The sequence below is a fragment of the Pistacia vera genome, unplaced genomic scaffold (genome assembly GCF_008641045.1).
Source record: "Pistacia vera cultivar Batoury unplaced genomic scaffold, PisVer_v2 Contig343, whole genome shotgun sequence".
Classification (NCBI taxonomy): domain Eukaryota; kingdom Viridiplantae; phylum Streptophyta; class Magnoliopsida; order Sapindales; family Anacardiaceae; genus Pistacia; species Pistacia vera.
The window spans coordinates 902,855-918,365 of record NW_022196161.1 but is presented as its reverse complement, the minus strand read 5'-3'; the positions used below and the strand labels follow the sequence as shown (position 1 = coordinate 918,365).

The 15,511-nt window shown below is 41.0% G+C and overlaps 1 non-coding gene and 1 pseudogene across 1 annotated transcript; both read left to right on the top strand.

The window, feature by feature from the left end:
* Nucleotides 1-4,974: 4,974 nt before the first annotated feature.
* On the top strand, nucleotides 4,975-5,081 carry LOC116138759. The gene has a single exon (XR_004129339.1). It is a non-coding gene; the product is annotated as a small nucleolar RNA R71 (small nucleolar RNA).
* Nucleotides 5,082-14,095: 9,014 nt separating this feature from the next.
* Nucleotides 14,096-14,195, top strand: LOC116138763 (annotated as a pseudogene).
* Nucleotides 14,196-15,511: the final 1,316 nt, after the last annotated feature.

Genomic DNA, 15,511 nt, shown 5'->3' with positions numbered 1-15,511 from the left:
CATTGCTGCGGCGAGTGTGATTAATTTCAGATGTCTTCCGTCGTGCGCGTAAGTCACGCTTGCTGCAGCGATTAAATGCACCACCGCGGCGAGCGTGATCAGTCTTCTGCTTGATCCTTGAGTGCCTCCCAAAAAACGCTTGTTTAAAACACAAACGGAATCGAAAATTTGGGTTGCCTCCCAAAAAACGCTTGTTTAAAGTCTTCAGCTCGACTCCTTTTCTGTCGTCAATTTGGATTCTGAAGAAGAATTGAAACCCTCTCGTTGGCATTTCCATTCTCAATATAAGGTTTCAATATTTTCCCATTGACTTTGAATGTTCCCTTCATCGGGTGGTGAAGCTCTATCGCCCCATGCGGAAACACGCGATGAATGATGAATGGGCCAGACCATCTTGGGCGTAATTTTCCTGGAAAAAGTCGCAGTCTCGAGTTGAACAACAGCACCTTGTCGCCCTCCTTGAATTCCTTGTTCACAATGTGTTTGTCATGCCACTGCTTAGTCTTTTCTTTGTAAATCCGGGCATTCTCGTACGCATCATTGCGAAACTCTTCCATCTCATTGAGTTGCAGTAAACGTTTTGCTCCAACTGCTTGTAGATTAAAATTCAGAAATTTCACTGCCCAATATGACCTATGCTCTAACTCCACTGGCAAGTGACAAGCTTTTCCGTAAACCATCCTATAGGGCGACATTCTGATTGGTGTTTTGATTGCCGTCCTATATGCCCATAGTGCATCATCAAGCTTAGTTGCCCAATCTTTTCGAGAGGTGTTCACTGTCTTCTCCAGGATTCGTTTCAGCTCCCTATTCGAAACTTCGACTTGGCCACTGATTTGTGGGTGATATGGGGTTGCAACTCGATGTGTAACTCCATACTTGCTCAACAATGCTGTGAATTGATGATTGCAAAAGTGAGAACCACCATCACTGATAATGGCTCTTCGCGTGCCAAACCTTGAAAAGATATTCTTCTTCACGAACTTGATAACGACACGAGCATCGTTTGTTGGCAACGCGACAGCTTCCACCCACTTCGACACATAATCTACAGCAACCAAAATGAAACTGTTAGAAAACGAAGACGGAAAAGGTCCCATAAAATCTATCCCCCAAACATCAAACAATTCTACTTTTAGGATATTATTTAAAGGCATGGCATTTCTCCTAGAAATATTCCCAACCCGTTGACACTCATCACAACTTATCACAAAATGAAAAGCATCTTTAAAAAGAGTAGGCCAGAAAAATCCTGATTGAAGAACTTTTGTGGCAGTCTTTGTCGAACTGAAATGACCACCAACTTCCATTGAGTGACAGTGACGAAGTATATTCGTCATCTCTTCTTCTGGCACACATCGTCTTATCATCTGATCAGCGCAATGCTTGTACAAAAATAGATCCTCCCAGAAGTAGTACTTTAAATCTGCAAAAAATTTCTTTTGTCTCTGGGAGTTCATTCCAGGGGGCATAACCTTTCATGCCAAGTAGTTAGCAATGTCCGCGAACCATGGTCCTTCTTGAATAGCAAACAATTGCTCATCCGGGAAGTATTCGTTGATTGGCTCTTCTTCCTTTCGAACTTTTTCACTAGACTCCAATCGGGATAAATGATCAGCCACTTGATTTTCTGTTCCTTTCTTGTCCTTGATCTCCAACTCGAATTCCTATAGGAGCAATACCCATCGCAATAATCTTGGCTTGGAGTCCCGTTTTGCTAGGAGGTACTTCAATGCAGCATGGTCTGTGTACACGATGACCTTGGTACCTAGCAAATAAGAACGAAACTTATCAATAGAAAATACTATACTAAAAATTCTTTCTCAGTAGTGGCATAATTCAGCTGTGGTCCTGTTAAAGTCTCACTGGCATAGTAAATCACATGCAAGACCTTACCTTTTTGCTATCCTAAAATAGCCCCTAAAGCATAATCGCTCACATCACACATGAGTTCAAAAGGTAGTTCCCAATCGGGCACAACAATAATAGGAGCATAAATCAATTTTTCTTTTAAGCACTTAAATGCATCTAAACACTCTTGACTGAAATTAAAAGGAACATCCTTAGCTAATAAATCACAAAGAGGTTTAGAGATTTTAGAAAAATCCTGTATGAATCTCCTATAAAAGCCCACATGCCCAAGGAAGCTTCTGACAGCCTTCACTGAATTTGGAGGTGGTAGTTTCTCAATAACTTCAACCTTCGCTCGATCCACCTTAATGCCGTTTGCTGATATCCGATGACCCAACACGATCCCATCTCGTACCATGAAATGACATTTTTCCCAATTTGAGCACCAAGTTAGTGTCAACACATCTCTGCAAGACATTAGGCAAGTTAGTTAAACAATCATCAAAAGAATTTCCAAAAACAGAAAAATCGTCCATGAAAACTTCAATGGACTTCTCAACCATTTTGAAAAAAATCGAGATCATGCAACGTTGAAAAGTTGCAGGAGCGTTGCACAAGCCAAAAGGAATTATTCGATAGGCGAATGTTCCGTATGGGCATGTGAAAGTTGTCTTCTCCTGATCTTCTGGCTCTATGGCAATTTGGTTGTAGCCTGAATATCCATCTAGGAAGCAGTAGAACTCATGGCCCGCTAACCTCTCCAACATTTGATCGATGAATGGCAATGGAAAATGGTCCTTATGGGTCGCGGAATTTAGCTTGCGATAGTCGATACATACTCTCCATCCCGTGACTGTTCGTGTCGGAATTAGCTCATTATTGTCATTCTGGACCACTGTCATTCCTCCCTTCTTTGGTACCACTTGGACTGGACTCACCCATGCACTATCCGAAATTGAATATGTTATTCCTGCATCTAAAAGCTTCAACATCTCCTTCTTGATCACTTCTTGCATTGATAGATTCAATCTTCTCTGTGGTTGGACAGTAGGCTTGAAACTTTCCTCCATTAAGATCTTTTGCATGCAGATTGAAGGACTGATACCTTTGATATCTGTAATTGTCCATCTAATGGCCTTCTTGTACCTTCGCAAAATGCGTAGCAAATTTTTTTCCTCTACAACACTGAAAGAAGCATTAATAATGACTGGAAAAAATTTACCCTCTTCTAAAAATGCATACCTTAAATGAGGTGATAGTTGCTTGAGCTCAAGTGTAGGCGCCTTTGTGATTGGTAAAGTTGACTGAGACTCCACAGCCCTAATTTCTCTAATCAATTTAGCCTCGGGAAGACCTAAGGGTGGTAAAGCTCTTAAGTATCTTAGACACTTCCTTATCTCTTCACTATCAACTTGATCCTCCTGGTCTCTAGAATTCATCAAACAATTCTCTAAAGGTTTGGGAAGTTCTCTTCAAAATTCTGCTCCACTATGGTGTCGAGAACATCAATCTTAAAACATGAATCTAACTCAGACGGATGCTTCATAGACTTGAAAACATCAAATTCTACTTGCTCATCTTCTACCCTTAAGATCAATTTCCCTTGGTGGACATCTATCAATGTTCTACCCGTGGCCAGAAAAGTCGCCCTAAAATTAAAGGTATTTCCCTATCTTCCTCCATATCTAGCATTATGAAATCTACTGGGAATATCAGTTTATCCACCTTAATCAGGACGCCTTTGACTACCCCCTAGGATATGTGATCGATCGATCAGCTAATTGGAGAGACACGGTGGTTGGCTTCACTTCTCCCAATCCAAGTTTCCTGTAAATGGAAAACGACATTAAGTTAACACTAGCCCCTAAATTGCATAGCACTTCATCAAAATAACAACTACCAATAATACAAGGGATAGTAAAACTCCCTGGATCTCATAGTTTAGGTGGTAGTTTCTTTTGAATTAGCGCACTGCATTCCTCTGTTAGCATGACTTTCTCGTGTTCCTCGAATTTTCTCTTGTGTGTGAGGATCTCCTTAAAAAATTTCGCATACTTCAGCATCTGTTCAAGCATATCAACAAAGGGAATATTAATATGTAAACTGCGAAACATGTCAATGAACTTACCGAATTGCTTGTCAAGCTTCTAATTCTTCAACCGTTTTGGATATGGCAAGGTTGCCTGGCTTGAAGGATTATTTTACTCATTTGTTCGGTCGCCGCGGCCACCAGATCCATCACTGCAGCGATCGTTGGATAATCCTGACGAAATTTGAATATTTTCACGGTCGCCGCGGCAATCGTTATTTCTCTTGACGAAATCCTCTGCATCTTCACGCTCGCCGCGGCCACTATCTTCTTCGCCGCGGCGATCGTCCTTTTGCTCATCCTTCAAGTTTTGTTCTATCTTCCGTTTTTCACCCTACGAATTTTCCAAACTTCTTTAACTCCCTAGGGTGATTGCATGTGCTTGTTCCTTGGAATTTTTCTCTGTATCACTCGGAAAAACCCTTTGACCTTTTCCCACTAAAATGTTGTGAATCTGCCCAATTTGAGTCTCAAGGTTCTTTATAGATGCAGATTGATTTTGAACCAGGAAGTCGATCTTCTCAAACCTCTTGCTTGTCTCCTCAATGAACTTGGTTAATGCATTTTCCAAGTTTGATTTCTGCTCTTGAGGTTGAAAAATAGGTGCTTGTTTTTGCTAATTGTTATTGCTCCATGAAAAATTTGGGTGTTTCCTCCATGCTGGATTATACGTATTAGAATACGGATTCCCTTGCCCTCTTTGCAAATTGTTGACGTAGTTGGCTTGTTCGGGCTGAGCAAACTGATTTCCCTCTTGGCAATCGTTCGACGCATGATTTCTTAATTGCTTCTGGATGTTCGTAAGTTGAGCAGCCAATGCAGTGTAACTGTCGACTTCGTGCACTCCCGCTGATCTCCTTGTTGAATTTCTTTCCGAGGTCCTCATATAGTTGTTGTTCGCCATCACCTCAATCAGATTGTATGCTTCCTCTGGTGTTTTATTGTTCAAGGCTCCCCCACTTGCAGCATCAATCATAACTTGAATAGTTGGTAGCAACCCTTGGTAGAACGTTTGCACTTGTGACCAGATTGGTATACCATGGTGTGGGCACCTCCGTAAGAGATCCTTAAACCTTTCCCATGCTTCATACAATGATTCTGAATCCTGTTGATAAAAGTTGGTAATCTCACTCCTTATTTTGGCTGACTTGGCAGGTGAAAAGTACTTAGTGAGGAACGCTTGAGCCAACTCATTCCACGTCGTGATGCTCCCAGATGGTAATGAAATCAACCAAGCCTTAGCTTTATCCCGAAGAGAAAATGGGAAAAGCCTTAGTTTGATTGCATCCTTGGATACTCCGTTATGCTTGAATGTGTTGCACAACTCCAGAAAGTTTGCGATATGCAGGTTGGGATCATCATGAGGTAACCCAGCGAATTGGATCGACTGCTGAATCATTCCGATAATTGTTGGCTTAATCTCAAAATTGTTTGCTTGAACGGGTGGTCTCCTGATGCTTGAATAACAACCATCGATAGTAGGACTAGAATAGTCCTTCAATGCTCTCTGAACTGCTTTTGCACCACCCACTGCATCTCCTCCGACGATATGCTCATTCTCAACCTCTTGATTTTGCACATTCAGATTGACAAATCCTGTGTTAGCCATGGCTCTTTCAGATTCAGCTTGCCTCTTTTCCTTTCTCAACTGTCTAGCGGTTCGTTTGATCTCAAAATCTAGTGGATTAAGATCACCCCTACCTCTCGAACGTGAACTCTCTAGATTCTAGCTGAAAACAACAAACAAAGCAACCACAATTAAAAATTTCAGTAGACAAAATAAAAAAATAAAAAAATCAAATTAGCAATTAAATACTTCGTATTGATATTGGTAAAACAAAATAGTTCCCCAGCAACGGCGCCAAAAACTTGACAAGCTATTCGCAAGTGTACGAAATCGTGCAAGTAATAAAGTTCAAGTAAACGAGTGTCGAATCCCAAAGGAACTACCTACCAAGTACCAAACTATTATATCCTATTGCTATTTGATAAAACAGAATTTTAATAGAAGTTTTAATGACAATGTAACAAACTAAAAACTAAATAAATGTAGAATTTGTTAAACTTTGATTTAAAGATCAATATGACTAAACCTAGGGCATAGATTTCACACCAATTTAATCCTATGCATTGACATCTATTGTTAACCTAATCAAGCGTATTTTAAAAGCCAAATCCCCTATTATTCCACTAACTCTCTCTCAAGCAATTAAAAAATTAACCCTTAAACAACAACCCAAGATATCTCTAAGTTGAATTTAGGAGCTAAGAGATCATTAAGCTCTATGGAATTTATCGGAGCCTCACAGATCGCGGTAACCTATCTCTAGCGTTCGCTCAATCTATGGTTTTATTACCTAAGACAAATCAAGTTTCATCTCTCGATCTCAACCTAACCCATGATATCATTGAACTCTCGGGCCCTTGAGACTTGAAAGCATTACACACGATAATAAAACTTAGAAATCATGTTCAATATAAAATCAATATAATACTGTCAACACATGTTCATAAATTGGGCTACATCTGTAGCCCTAGAAAAGAGAATTAGCTCATAATGAAAATAACACAATCCATCATTCTATTCAATAACATCAGTTCAAGAAAGAAAAAGATAAACTTCTCTAATCGGGGAACGAGAGCTCTTCGGATCCCGATCTCCAGCTCGGTAGCTGTCTTCTTCCTCCCCCAAAAGTCTCTCCTTTTAATTTCTTAAAAACTCTCTTTTATATCCCTGGGGTTCTTGGTCGTGCTTAGGAAAAATATTAGAACTTAAACCATTCAGATTCGGATTAGGGTAGTGAATTAACACAAACCCGTGACCCATCACCGTGGCTGTAAGAATGGTCGCCGTAGTGATTGTTCTTTATGTCCAAGGCATCCATAATATTCAGAATTTGAACAAGTCATCAACATAAACATTGTAGCTCTCTGAATAAGCTTTCCAACACCACTAGAATCGTCAAATTCTGATTTCTACAGCTCAAGTTATGATAGACACATCGAGGCATACTCATGATGAAAGATTTCCAAATTTTCCGTAACATCTTCTACATGCCACAACTTTCTCATTTCGACCCTGATTCTTGTGCCGTTTGTTCCTACGCGTTGTAAATCCTATCAAAATCGTTCTTTTCTGTTCAAAAACCTATTTGAGCCTGAAAACACTCAAAATGCACTCGTGATCCCATAAATGGTATTTATGAAAGAAATAATCCAAATTCCACACTTTAAGCACATTTTCCATAAATAAACCAATTAAATCACTAACAAAATATAAATATTCAAGCTCTTATCAATCCAACAGACGCTTGCTCGCGTAATAAACTGGCCATTGGACCTTGTCCTCTTCCCAAACTAAGGCTACACTGACCGTGAACTGAGAGACGGACAGATACAGGAGGAGGATCTCTTGCGGGAGAGGCTTGGACAAGAGAGACGGCTTCTCGAGGTGTTCTTTAATACTCTGGAATGCCTGTTCGCACTCAGGGGTCCACTCAAACTTTTTATTGGCCTTTAGAATATTGAAGAACGGCAAGCAGCGATCTGTTAACCTCGATATGAAGCGACTTAGTGTCGCTATTCACCTATTAAGGCTCATGACCTGTTTTTTGCTGGTCGGGCTTTTCATGTTGAGGAGAGCTTGGATTTTCTTGGGGTTGATCTCTATTCCCCGTTGGTTAACCATGTATCCTAGGAATTTTCCCGAGGATACTCTGAATGAGCACTTGAGGGGGTTTAGCTTCATTCTATATAGTCGGAGAATATCAAACATCTCAGCGAGATGCGCTATGTGGTCTGAAGCGACATGGGATTTGACCAGCATGTCATCTACATAGACCTCTATTGACTTTCTGATCTGTTCGGAGAACATTCGGTTAACCAACCGCGGGTAGGTCGCGCTAGCGTTCTTGAGGCCAAAGGGCATAACTCTATAGCAGTACAATCCTCGATCTGTAACAAAGGATGTATGCTATTCGTTCGACGCGTACATCAGAATTTGATTATATCCCGAGTACGCGTCCATGAAACTCAGCAGCTCTAGTTTTAAGACGGCATATCGCTCCGGATCCATCGCTCTTCTTTTTTGGCGAACCGGCTTGGCTTCACTGTCGACGTTTATTGCATGATAAATAATATCCGGGCTGATCCCGACCATATCTACATGCGACCAGGCGAACATATTGATATTCTCTCTGAGGAAGCTGGTCAGCTCGGTAATGAGCTGGGGATTGAGATTGCCCCCAATCCTTAACACTCAGCTCAGCTCACTTTGGTCGACTGATACTTCAGTCATATCCTCAACTAGCCCACTGGAAGGGCATTCCTCAATACGAGGATCCGTATTATCCTCGGCTGGGCTAGGCTGTAGCTTGATCTGGCTGATCACCATAGCCTATCAGGGAATGTCGCGCGAGATACCTTTCCCTTTGCACGCCATCTAGATCTGTACTGCTTTTATGTAACAGTCGCGAGCTGGCGCTAAGATCCACTAACTTCCCCTATCCCCGTCGGGGTGGAGAACTTCATCTTCAGATGGTTTATCGAAGTGACTGCTCTGAAGTTTCTTAGCAGAGGTTGCCCCAGGATACCATTAAAAGCGGATGGGCAATCCACTACCAAGAATTCAGTTACCTTGGTCACTTCGTCGAAGTCACCCAGCGTGACTAGAAGCAAGATCGTTCCTTTGGGGATCAGGTAGTCCCTTGTAAAACCATATAAGGGGATCGAGGCGCGCTTCAGGTCGGCCTTGTCTAAGTTCATTCTTTCAAAAGCTGTCTAGAACAGGATGTTCATAGCACTTGCGTTATCCACCAACATTCTGTGGACGTTATGATACCCTATGAGGGGCGTGATTACAAGAGCGTCATCGTGGGGGTGATGCAAATGAGTTGCATCATTTTCGAAGAAGGTAATTGCCTCCTCCCTACGAACCTTTTATGGTCGTTGCATCGTGCTCATCACACTGATAGGGTTGTGATGGGCCACGCGAGCATATCTTTCCTGGGCACTTCGCAAGTTCCCCGCGAGGTGCGACCCTCCAAAGATCAGGTTGATACTGCCTATGCCTTTGCGATCACTGTTAGTGTATATTAGTGTATGCCCTAGAAACCATTCGTGTTGTCGGTTTCAGAGCATTTTGTCTTGTATCTATATATATCATAAATAATAGAAGAAAGAGTTCTTCAATTCATATATGTAAATTGCTTCCTTTATTCAGTCATGCATTTAAAATAAAGTATGTATATGAATTGTCCAGATGATTCATTTAATAGGTAAATGAATTATCGAAAAGGGTTCCTTACGGAAGCAATATTGAGGAAAGGAGAGAATTTGTGAAAGGCAATTGTGGAAGAAAAAAAAGGTAAAGGAAAGTTTGTAAATAGAAGAAGAAAAAAAACTGATTTAAAACCAAAAAATTGCATGGTCTGTTTGTGATCGCTACGGCGATAGTTGCGTCGCCGCATCGTTGTTATCGTCACGTGGTCTGGATTCATGCTCGCTGCAGCGATGAGACTCTGCTGCGGCGAGGTGATTAATTCAGATGTCTTCGTCGTGCGCGTAAGTCCCGCTGCTGCAGCGATTAAATGCACCACCGCGGCGAGCGTGATCAGTCTTCTGCTTGATCCTTGAGTGCCTCCCAAAAAACCTTGTTTTAAAACACAAACGAATCGAAAATTGGGTTGCCTCCCAAAAACGCTTGTTTAAAGTCTTAGCTCGACTCCTTTTCTGTCGTCAATTGGATTCTGAAGAAGAATGAAACCCTCTCGTGGCATTTCCATTCTCAATATAAGGTTTCAATTTTCCCATTGACTTTGAATGTTCCCTTCTCGGTGGTGAAGCTCTATCGCCCCATGCGGAAACACGCGATAATGATGAACGGGTCAGACATCTTGAGCGCATTTTCTGGAAAAATCGCAGTCTCGGTTGAACAATAGCACTTGTCGCCCTCCTTGAATTCCTTGTTCACAATGTGTTTGTCATGCCACTTTAGTCTTTTCTTTGTAAATCCGGGCATTCTCGTAGCATCATTGCGAAACTCTTCCATCTCATTGAGTTGCAGTAAACGTTTTGCTCCACGCTTGTAGATAAAATTCAGAAACTTTACTGCCAATGACCTATGCTCTACTCCACTGGCAAGTGACAGCTTTTCCGTAAACCATCCTATAGGCGACATTCCTATTGGTGTTTTGATGCCGTCCTATATGCCCAAGTGCATCATCAAGCTTAGTGCCCAATCCTTTCAAGAGGTGTTCACTCTTCTCCAGGATTCGTTTAAGCTCCCTATTGAAACTTCGACTTGGCCACTGTTGTGTATGGGGGTTGCAACTCGATGTGTAACTCCATACTTGCTAACAATGCTTGTGAATTGAGATTGCAAAAGTAGAACCACCATCACTGATAATGGCTCTTGCGTGCCAAACCTTGAAAAGATATTCTTCTTACGAACTTGATAACGACACGAGCATCGTTTGTTGCAACGCGGCAGTTTCCACCCACTTCGACACATAATCTACACAACCAAATGAACTGTAGAAAACGAAGAGGAAAAGGTCCCATAAAATTATCCCCCAAACATCAAACAATCTCTTTTAGGATATTTTTAAAGGCATGCATTTCTCCTAGAATATTCCCAACCCTTGACATCATCACAACTATCACAAAAGAAAAGCATCTTTAAAAAGAGAGGCAAAAATCCTGATTGAAGAACTTTTGGCAGCTTTGTCGAACGAAATGACCACCAACTTCATTGATGACAGTGACGAATAATTCGTCTCTCTTCTTCTGGCACACATGTCTTATCATCATCGACGCAATGCTTGTACAAAAATGAGTCCTCCCAGAAGTAGTACTTAAATTGCAAAAAATTTCTTTGTCTCTGGGAGTTATTCCAGGGGGCATAACCTTTCTGCCAAGTGTTAGCAATGTCCGCCCCATGTCCTTCTGAATAGCAAACATGCTCATCGGAAGTATTCGTTGATTGGCTTTCTTCCTCGAACTTTTTCATGATCCAATCGGGATAAATGCAGCCACTTGATTTTCTGTTCCTTTTTGTCTTGATCTCACTCGAATCCTATAGAGCATACCCATCGCAATAATCTTGGCTTGGAGTCCCGTTTTGCTAGGAGGTACTTCATGCAGCTATGTCGTTACACGTGACCTTGGTACTACAAATAAGAACGAAACTTATCAATGAAAACACTACTTACTAAAATTCTTTCTCAGTAGTGGCATAATTCAGCTGGGTCCTAAATCTACTGGCATATAAATCACATGCAAGACCTTACCTTTTGCTATCCTAAAAAGCCCCTAAAGCATAATCCTCACATCACACATGAGTTCAAAAGGATTCCCATCGGGCACAACAATAATAGGAGCAAATAATTTTCTTTTAACACTTAAATGCTCTAAACACTTTGACTGAAATTAAAAGGAACATCCTGCTAATAAATCACAAAGAGTTTAGAGATTTTAGAAAATCCTGTAGAATCTCCTATAAAAGCCCATGCCCAAGGAAGCTTCTGAGCCTTCACTGAATTTGGAGGTGGTAGTTTCTCAATAACTTCACCTTCGCTCGATCACCTCAATGCCGTTCGATATCGCTGACCACACAATCCCTCTCGTACCGAAATGACATTTTTCCATTGAGCACCAAGTTAGTGTCACAACATCTCTCAAACATTAGACAAGTTAGTTAAACAATCATCAAAAGAATTTCCAAAACAGAAAATCGTCCTGAAAACTTCAAGGATTCTCAACCTTTTGAAAAAAATGAGTCATGCAACGTTTGAAAAGTTGCAGGAGCGTTGCACAAGCCAAAGGACATTCTTCGATAGGCGAATGTTCGTATGGGTAGTGAAAGTGTCTTCTCTGATCTCTGCCTATGAATTTGGTTGTAGCCTGAATATCCATCTAGAACAGTAGAACTCATAGCCCGCTAACCTCTCCAACATTTGATCGATAAGGCAATGGAAATGGTCCTTAGAGTCGCGAATTTAGCTTCATAGTCGATACATACTCTCCATCCCGTGATGTTCGTGTCGGAATAGCTCTTTTGTCATTCTGGACCACTGTCATTCCTCCCTTCTTTGGTACCACTTGGACTGACTCACCCATGCACTATCCGAAATTGATATGATTCCTGCATCTAAAAGCTTCAACACTCCTTCTTGACACTTCTTGCATTGAGATTCAATCTTCTCTGTGGTTGGACAGTAGGCTTAAACTTTCCTCCATTAAGATCTTTGCATGCAGATTGAAGGACTGATACCTTTGATATACAATTGTCCATCAATGGCCTTCTTGTACCTTCCCAAAATGCAGCAATTTTTTTTCCTCTCCAACACAAAGACATTAATAATGACTGGAAAAATTTACCTCTTCTAAAATGCATACCTTAAATGGTGATGTTGTTGCTCAAGTGTAGGCGCCTTTGTGATTGGTAAAGTTGACTGAGACTCCACAGCTCCATTTCTCTATCAATTTAGCCTCGGGAGACCTAAGGTGGTAAAGCTCTTAATTATCTTAGACACTCCTATCTCTTCACTATCAACTTATCCTCCTGGTCTCTGAATTCATCAAACAATCTCTAAAGGTTGGGTAGTTGCTTTCAAATTCTGCTCCACTATGGTGTCGAGAACATCAATCTTAAAACATGAATCTAACTCAGACGTGCTTCATAGACTTGAAAACATCAAATTCTACTTGCTCATCTTCACCCTTAAGATCAATTCCCTTGGTGGACATCTATCAATGTTCTACCCGTGGCCAGAAAAGGTCGCCCTAATTAAAGGTATTTCCCTATCTTCCTCCATATCTAGCATTATGAAATCTGGGAAATCAGTTTATCACCTTAATCAGGACTTTCGACTACCCCCTAGGATGATCGATCGATCAGCTAATTGGAGAGACACGGTGGTTGGCTTCACTTCTCCCAATCCAAGTTTCCTTAAAGGAAAACGCATTAAGTTAACTAGCCCCTAAATCAACACTTATCAAATAGACACTACCAATAATACAAGGGATAGTAAAACTCCTGGATCCATAGTTTGGTGGTAGTTTCTTTTGAATAGCGCTGCATTCCTCTGTCAGATGACTTTCTCGTGTTCCTCGAATTCTCTTGTTGGCGTGAGGATCTCCTTCAAAAACTTTGCATATTCGGCATCTGTTCAAGCATATCAACAAAGGAATATTAATATGTAACTGCGAAACATGTCAATGAACTACCGAATTGCTTGTCAAGCTTTAATTCTTCAACCGTTTGTGGTTGCGCAAGGTTGCCTGGCTTAAAGTTATTTTACTCATGTCGGTCGCCGCGGCACCAGATCCATCCTGCGCGATCGTTGGATAATCCTGACAAATTTGATATTTCACGGTCGCACGCGTCATCGTTATTTCCTTGACGAAATCCTCTGCTCCTTTCAGCTCGCCGCGGCCACATCTTCATCTCGCCGCGGATCGTCCTTCTGTCATCCTTCATTTTGTTCTATCTTTTTTTTCACCTTCCGAATTTTCCAAATTCTTAACTCCCTAGGGTGATTGCATGTGCTTGTTCCTTGGATTTTTCTCTGTATCACTAAAAACCCTTTGACCTTTTCCCCTAAAATGTTGTGAATCTGCCCAATTTGAGTCTCAGTTCTTTATAGTGCAGATTGATTTTGAACCAGAGTCGTCTTCTCAAACCTCTTGTTTGTCTCCTCAGAACTTGGTTAATGCATTTCCAAGTTTGATTTTCTCTTGAGTTGAAAAAATGCTTGTTTTTGCTATTGTTTGCTCCTGAAAATATTGGGTTTCCTCCATGCTGGATTATACGATTGAATACGGATTCCTTGCCCTTTTGAAATTGTTGACGTAGTTGGCTTGTTCGGGCTAGCAAACGTGTTTCCCTCTTGGCAATCGTTCGACGCATGATTTCTTACATTGCTTCTTGATGTTCGTAAGTTAGCAGCAATGCAGTGTAACTGTCGACTTCGTGACTCCCTGATCTCTTGTTGAATTTCTTTCGGAGTCCTCATATATTGTTGTTCGCCATCACCTCATCAGATTGTATGCTTCTCTGGTTTTTGTTCAAGGCTCCCCCACTTGCAGCATCAATCATCTTGAATAGTTGGTAGCAAACCTTGGTAGAACGTTTGCACTTGTGACCAGATTGGTATACCATGGTGTGGGCACTCCGTAAGAGATCTTAAACCTTTCCCATGCTTCATCAATGACTTTGAATCGTTTGAAAATTGGTAATCTCACTCCTCATTTTGGCTGACTTGGCAGGTGAAAAGTACTTAGTGAGGAACGCTTGAGCCAACTCATTCCACGTGTGATGCTCCAGATGGTATGAAATCAACCAAGCCTTAGCTTTATCCCGAAGAGAAAAGGGAAAAGCCTAGTTTATTGCATCCTGGATACTCCGTTATGCTTAATGTGTGCACAACTCCAGAAATTTCGATATGCAGGTTGGGATCATCTAGGTCCCAGCGAATTGATCGACTGCTGAATCATTCCGATAATTGTTGCTTAATCTCAAAATTGTTGCTTGAACGGGTGGTCTCCTGATGCTTGAATCACACCATCGACTAGGAGACTAGAATAGTCCTTCAATGCTCTGAACTGCTTTGCACCACCCACTGCATCTCCTCCGACATATGCTCATTCTCAACCTCTTGATTTTGCACATTCGATTGACAAATCCTGTGTTAGCCATGGCTCTTTCAATTCAGTTGCCTCTTTTCCTTTCTCAACTGTCTAGCGGTTCGTTCGATCTCAAAATCTAGTGGATTAAGATCACCCCTACCTCTCGAACGTGAACTCTCTAGATTCTAGCTGAAAACACAAACAAAGCAAACACAATAAAAATTTCAGTAGACAAAAAAATAAAAAAAAAAAATCAAATTAGCAATTAATATTTCGTATTGATATTGGTAAAACAAAATAGTTTCCGCAACGGGCCAAAAACTTGACAGCTATTCGCAAGTGTACGAAATCGTGCAAGTATAAAATCAGTAAACGAGTGTCGAATCCCAAGGAACTACCTACCAAGTACCAAACTATTATATCTATTGCTATTTGATAAAACTGAATTTTAATAGAAGTTTAATGAAAGTAAAATAAAAACTAAATAAGTATCAGAATTTGTAACTTTGAAAATCAATATGACTAAACCTAGGCATAGATTTCCACCAATTTATCCTATGCTTGACATCTATTGTTAACCTAATCAAGCGTATTCTAAAAGCCAAATCCCCTCATTATCCTAACTCTCTCTCAGCAATTAGATAAATAACCCTTGAACAACAACCCAAGATATCTCTAAGTTGGATTTAGGAGCTAAGAGATCATTAAGCTCTATGGAATTTACCGAGCCTCCAGACGGGTACCTATCTCTAGCGTTCGCTCATCTATGGTTTATTACCTAAGACAAATCAGGTTTCACTCTCGATCTCAACCTAACCCATGATATCATTCAACTCTCGGGCCTGAATTGAGCATTAACATACATATAAACTTAGAAAAAAGCTCAATAAAATCAATATAAACGTCACACATTCAAAATTGGGTTACATCTAGCCCTAGAAA